Consider the following 7,508-nt stretch of genomic DNA (forward strand, 5'->3'; position numbering starts at 1 on the left):
AGGCGAGGGAGTTAACATCTCATCACCGCAACGCCCCCGCGTACCACGTAATAAAACACAACCTCTTGAGCATCCCTCCTCCTCTCCCTCCCACCAGCCTGTCTGTCGACTGGCCCCCAGATTGCGCGAATAAAACTGTCACGAGACCAAGGCGCCTTGATGCCTCTCTTGAGTTTGAAGTGAAACACTGATAACCACGCGGTGCGCCATCAGACGCGATACTGAAACCCGTGCCAATGCGTCAACCCACGGGGCTCAACGCTAAAGGGGACGTGGAGACTCGCCCCCACCCTGTGATACCCACACTGTGTATACGCACCCTGCTGTTAAAATACATGAAGTGTGAAAGCCGTACTGTGTATTCAAGATGTTGCATTTCCCTGTTTGGCCAATTTAAAATATATATTGCTAAGGTGGGAGACGCATGGACATCCAGACACTCCACCAGCTCGCAGGAGATAACTCAGTAAGGTGGGAGACGCATGGACATCCAGACACTCCACCAGCTCGCAGGAGATGACTCAGTAAGGTGGGAGACGCATGGACATCCAGACACTCCACCAGCTCGCAGGAGATGACTCAGTAAGGTGGGAGACGCATGGACATCCAGACACTCCACCAGCTCGCAGGAGATAACTCAGTAAGGTGGGAGACGCATGGACATCCAGACACTCCACCAGCTCGCAGGAGATGACTCAGTAAGGTGGGAGACGCATGGACATCCAGACACTCCACCAGCTCGCAGGAGATGACTCAGTAAGGTGGGAGACGCATGGACATCCAGACACTCCACCAGCTCGCAGGAGATGACTCAGTACGGTGGGAGACGCATGGACATCCAGACACACCACCAGATCGCAGGAGATGACTCAGTAAGGTGGGAGACGCATGGACATCCAGACACTCCACCAGCTCGCAGGAGATAACTCAGTAAGGTGGGAGACGCATGGACATCCAGACACTCCACCAGCTCGCAGGAGATGACTCAGTAAGGTGGGAGACGCAGCAACATCCAGACACTCCACCAGCTCGCAGGAGATGACTCAGTAAGGTGGGAGACGCTGCAACATCCAGACACTCCACCAGCTCGCAGGAGATAACTCAGTAAGGTGGGAGACGCAGCAACATCCAGACACTCCACCAGCTCGCAGGAGATAACTCAGTAAGCCATCCGCATTGGTCAGCAACCTGCTTGGCATATTGCGATTCACTCACCGCCTCTTTACTCCCTTCCCTGTAGCTTGTGTCACGATGTGGGCGCTGGCGGTGGCGAGATGTTAACTGCGTCGCCTACTATACAGGAGGTCGTGGGTTTGATCACGACCCTGAGGCATGTATATTTGGAATTTGCGTGTCTTTCTCTCTCTCCCCGTGGTCGCATGGATTTTTCTCCGGGGCCTCCGGTTTTACCCTCCACATTTAGGATCAAAATGCGTTCAGAGTATTTGACGTGATAAGCCACTTCGTTGAGCTATCATTTTCGATAGCCAGTTCGCTTCTGAAAAAGAGCTATGCAGTTCAGTGGGCCATAGGTAGTCAAATGTAAAAATATATCGTAATAGCAGTGATCTCTACACTATTCCACAACCTCACGCTCTTCATACAAGAACTCACTTAACGTACAAATACTTTTGCTCAGGATCATGCACGTGAAGATGGATCAACTGTGTGAACATACGGCCACGGAACACACACCAACAACTCAATGCCCGATTCACATATGCGGAGGAGGGATCACCACCACCACCACAGTGATCCACTACTCGCGACGCAATCATCCTGCGCATTAACCACCTCAATGTAAAGTTACAGCCGTTCGTCGACATCAACATCGGCCATCCGAAGAAGACAGAGATCTATAGATTCACACTGAGACCCATAGATTGGCATACAGAACCACAGACTCACACAGAGATCCATAGATTTACACGGAAAACCCATAGACTCACATAGCGACCACAGACTCACACAGAGATCCATAGATTCACACAGAGACCCATAGACTCACGTAGCGACCACAGACTCACACAGCGATCTATAGATTCACACGGAAACTCATAGACTCACATAGCGACCACAGACTCACATAGATCTATAGATTCACACAGACCCACAGACTGGCATAGAGACCCATAGACTAATACAGAGATCTATAGATTCACACAGAGACCCATAGACTGGCATACAGACTCATGGACTCACATAGAGACCCACAGACTCACACATATATCTTTATAATCACACTGAGACCCATAGATTGACATACAGACCCATGGACTCACACAGAGATCTATATATTCACACTGAAACCCATAGACTCACATAGCGACCACAGACTCACACAGATAACTAAAGATTCACACTGAGACCCATAGACTCACACAGAGATCTAAAGATGAACATCAGCCAAACGAAGAAGACGCTGTGAACCCCACAGAGAAAATACGGCAACCCCCCAGATTAATGTAAGACGCACCCCAAACTCCGCGGCCCAAGTGTCAATGATACACTTAGAGAAATCTGGTACACGCACGTTCACAACAAGCACAACGATTGGATTATAGGACGCACCTTCAAACCTTTTCTTTAAAATACAGAAGAGGGGGAGGGCAAGTGCCTCGTGTAATCCGGGGGACACGGTCACAATCCCACGTTCTGCTCACCGTGTCGGCGTGATGTTGTGTGGCGTCTCCCTTCAACCACGCTGCATCACCTCTCCGGGTGGTGATGCTCCCTGCTTCATCGGCTGCGTGGTGGGGCCGCTGTGTCAGCCCTCACTTGAGAGTCACCTCTGGCTTGAGTCGACTGTGGCTTGGATCAAACCTTGCTTGAGTCAGCCTTGGCTTGAGTCAGCCTTGGCCTGAGTCAGCCCTCAGTTGATCCACCGCTGGCTTGAGTCACCCGTGGCTTGAGTGGACCCTGTAGGCTTGTGTGTGTGTTTTGGCTGCTTGTCCCAAACGCTCAGCGTGCCCAGGTGACCGCGTCGATGCTACCTGCTTGGCCACCACCTGTGCGTGTGCGTGGTGTGTGCGCCTGATTGTTACTCGTGATTACTCAGGGTGGGGTGGTGAAAGAAGAGGCAGGAGGAGGTAGCGGGGAGGTGGGTGCTGGGCAAGAGAAGCATTGTGGAGAGAGGGGGGCGGGGGTGGGTGAAGGGTTACACGAGAGGATGATGAGGATCATGATGAGTGGCAGCTCGCTTTTCTCAACGCTCTGGGAAACTGGCAAGCAGCTCGTGGACGCGTTGGTTTTACTATTCGAGGGCGTCACATCTGTCTGTCGATCAGAACTATGCTACTGCTAATTATCACACGTGTTCTTTATTTGTAAACTATTGCCCAACGCTGTGCACGGCGTCAATCGTTATACAGAGCTGGTCTCGCACCAAAGACAAAGATCTCCCGTAAAGCCTTTACAGCCTGTTGGGGCAAGTGCTGTTAGCGAGCACCTATTAAGGCCGACACGGCACACGAGGAGGTGGCTAGCCACCTTTGTCTCCCCCCAGTGCTGTTTACACACCGCTACACCAGGTTCATCATTTAAGGCTGAGTCGACCTAGGATAGGCCCATGACCGGTTCAGGTAATCGTCACCGCTGTTAGCCGGGGTTTTGGAGCGCAGCGTAGCGCTAACCGCTGCACCACCGCTCCCCCGCACCGCACGCACACAGGCGCACATTTACACAATGATAAAACTCACCACTCACTGACTGTTAAAGCACAGAGGGTGGTGGGGGGTTGTGTTTTATAATAATCGCTAGAGCACGATATAAGCGTTAAGCAACGATGTAATTGTTGGCGTTGTGTGTCTTGTGAACACGTGTTTAAACTTCAAGGCAACTTTACACGCAATACCGTACGCGCCTCTGGCAACAGCAAACAATTAGAACCATTGCGTGGTTTTCGGATTAACCGTCTCTCTCATTCGGCGGCGACTCTGTTGTTGTTATCGCTGTTGGCACGGCGCTATTATAAACCGCGAGCACCATCAACGCGGGCCCGTCTCTCTTGTTCCATCCCCCCCCCCCGCCCCATTCATCCATGTGTTGTCATTCCTCCCCGCCGCCACCACGACATCCCCAACACCCACCACGACACCCCCAACACCCCCAACCCCCCCAACACCCCCAACACCCACCACGACCCCCCCCAACACCCACCACGACACCCCCAACACCCACCACGACACCCCCAACACCCCCAACCCCCCCAACACCCCCAACACCCACCACGACCCCCCCAACACCCACCACGACACCCCCAACACCCAACACGACACCCCCAACACCCACAACACCCACCACGACACCCCCAACACCCACCACGACCCCCCCAACACCCCCAACACCCCCAAACACCCACAACACCCACCACGACACCCCCAACACCCACCACGATACCCCCATCACCCACAACACCCCCAACACCCACCACGACCCCCCCAACACCCCCAACACCCACCACGACACCCCCAACACCCCCAACACCCACCACGACACCCACCACGACCCTCCCAACACCCCCAACACCCCCAACACCCACCACGACACCCCCAACACCCACCACGACACCCCCAACACCCCCGACACACCCAACACCCACCACGACACCCCAACACACCCAACACCCACCACGACACCCCCAACACCCACCACGACACCCCCAACACCCCCAACACCCACCACGACACCCCCAACACCCCCGACACACCCAACACCCACCACGACACCCCCAACACCCACCACGAGACCCCAACACCCCCAACACCCACCGCGACACCCCCAACACCCACCACAACACCCCCAACACCCCCACACCCACCACGACACCCCCAACTCGTGCCCGGCTACAGTGCCGGATTATCCCAGTAGCCAGCACCACGCCCGGCCGCCTTTGTCCCCCCAGCGGTGATGTTTTTTACACACCGCACCAGGTACTCATTTGAGGCCGAGTCAACCTAGGGGAGGCCCAGTACCCGTTGAGACAAGACGCATTTCACGACTCAATGCCCGAATTCGCAAACACGACAGAGGAGGCATCACCCCAGCCGCTCCCTCGCCCACATAATCCGGCACAAGCACCTCCATGTAACGTCAAAGCCGTCGCTCCGCGTCAACACCTGTGTATGATGAACTTCTTTAGCACCGTACGTAGCCAAACGTGCTAATCGGATGTCTTGCTGGGGAAGGACAACAAACTAAACACAACAAGCCGATTTAAAGAAGTGAGTTTGTCAATCAAGATGATGATTTTAAAGTGCGTAGCTCCAGCGGGTTCGTGATATCGGGAGGAGCGTTCCAGACGGCCGCAGAAGCGCAGCTGACAGCGCGCGAAGCAGTGACCGTCTTTGTCGTCATCATCTTAAATCATCTTTGTCGTCATCATCATCATCACCCATCTTTGTCGTCATCATCATCATCACCCATCGTGTCATCATCATCACCCATCGTGTCATCATCATCATCATCATCACCCATCTTTGTCATCATCATCAACCGTCTTTGTCGTCAACATCATCACCCATCTTGACGTCATCATCATCATCACCCATCGTGTCATCATCATCAACCGTCTTTATTATCATCATCACTCATCTTGTCATCATCATCACCCATCTTGTCGTCATCACCATCAGCCACACGATGACGAAGAAGCTCCCAGCACTTGCCCCAACTACCTGCCAAGGCTATACCGGTGGAGGAGTAGCCGGGGGGGGGGGGGGGGTGTGGAGTCTTTGTCTTTGGTGCGACCAACGCACGGAGTGTGGCTGAGGAGGAGGAGGAGGGGGGGTGCTACGGATGCTGGGTGACTGTGTTTGTGTTGTGCAGCGCCTTTCAATGGCCTCTTGGCTCACTCGGACCGCCACGCTGTTTGCTTAGCGCCCACAAAAGTTGCACGCGCGAACAAACACGAGGGCGAGTTTATGCTCTTCTCTCAGTCGTTATGTGAAGCCCCCCCCCCCACCACCACCCCCCCACCACCACCACACCACCACCACCCCCCTCTGTGACCCACACGGGTTCCCTTAGCGCCCCTGACAATGCACCACACCGACTCACTGGAGCCGACTCATGCGCAAACATTATCACGCCAAAGTCCTTTTGGGTGGATGGGAGAGAAAGAAAACATCGTGATTTCATCAATGTTGAGAATAGGTTTTCACCTTTTTTTCTGGCAACAAAACCGGTGTTAAGATGTTAAAAACCTATTCGCATATTTTGATACTGACAAAGAAGGTCCCATGATTCATCAATGTTTTTTTTTATAGTTTTAACTGCCCCGTAAAGAGGCATGCCGATACACGCAATTGGGTTGGTCTGTGTATTTATCTGCGGTGGTGCGTTGATATTTTGCTGCTGCTGCTGCTGATAAAGCCACGATTCGTTTCATGGAGGTGCTTGGAATTTAGTCACGGACATTTTTCGTTTGTGAAAATAATCACGATCTGTTTTAAAAATGTTGAAGCGGGAATATTTGATCAGTCTCGGACCGCCACACATCGCACTACTTTTCATACCAGTTTAAATGTCAACATTTAAGGTCGAGGTGTCAAAATCATCGAGCAGTTGAGAGGATTCCAAACCTTTTAATAAACTAGAGATAAGGACAATGAGTCGCTAACGATGAGGATTTTTCCACCTTTATTGGGAATAAACTGGATCAGCGGTCGGCAACATTACCCATAGACTAGACTCACATTGCCCATAGACTAACATTGCCCATAGACCAACATTGCCCATATATACTAACATTGCCCAAAGACTCACATTGCCCATAGACTAACATTGCACATAGACCAACATTGCCCATATATACTAACATTGCCCAAAGACTCACATTGCCCATAGACTAACATTGCTCATAGACCAACATTGCCCATAGACTAACATTGCCCATATATACTAACATTGCCCATAGACTAACATTGCCCATAGACCAACATTGCCCATAGACTAACATTGCCCATATATTCTAACATTGCCCATAGACTAACATTGCCCATGGACTAACACTGCCCATAGACTAACACTTCCCACAGACTAACATTGCCCATAGACTAACACTGCCCATAGACTAATATTGCCCATAGAATAACATTGCCCATAGACTAACACTGCCCACAGACTAACACTGCCCACAGACTAACATTGCCCATAGACTAACACTGCCCACAGACTAACATTACCCATAGACTAACATTGCCCATAGACCAGGGGCGGTTTCTTCATTAGGGCGATTGGGCGACGCACCACCAATGTCATTCAACCACAGAGTCACGCTAGCCGTCACTGTGCCTCTGGATATAGTCCAATCAGCGTCATGTCACGTTCTGTGGAGTACCGCCTCTTTTTGGGCGATTTCCCTCCAGCTGAGAATCGCCCCGAGTGGTCCCATAGACTTACATTCAAAGATCAGTTTAACACGTAGGCTTTCGCGACCAATATTGTTCATAATCAACGATTTTTGGGTTTAGATCGCGTTATTTATAAATGTGTCGTAACCCTCCACC

General features: G+C 52.0%; 1 protein-coding gene across 1 annotated transcript in view; it reads right to left on the reverse strand.

Moving 5' to 3' along the window:
* The window catches only part of LOC144941657 (cyclin-dependent kinase-like 1), a 55,341-nt gene extending 52,583 nt beyond the window's left edge, over positions 1–2,758 (reverse strand). The window contains exon 1 of the mRNA XM_078868015.1: positions 2,664–2,758. The gene's annotated coding sequence lies outside the window, so the exon portion shown is untranslated. The remainder of the gene's footprint in view (positions 1–2,663) is intronic.
* Between the last annotated feature and the right edge of the window lie 4,750 nt (positions 2,759–7,508).

This window comes from Lampetra fluviatilis, chromosome 25, assembly GCF_964198595.1.
Source record: "Lampetra fluviatilis chromosome 25, kcLamFluv1.1, whole genome shotgun sequence".
Taxonomy (NCBI): Eukaryota; Metazoa; Chordata; class Hyperoartia; order Petromyzontiformes; family Petromyzontidae; genus Lampetra; species Lampetra fluviatilis.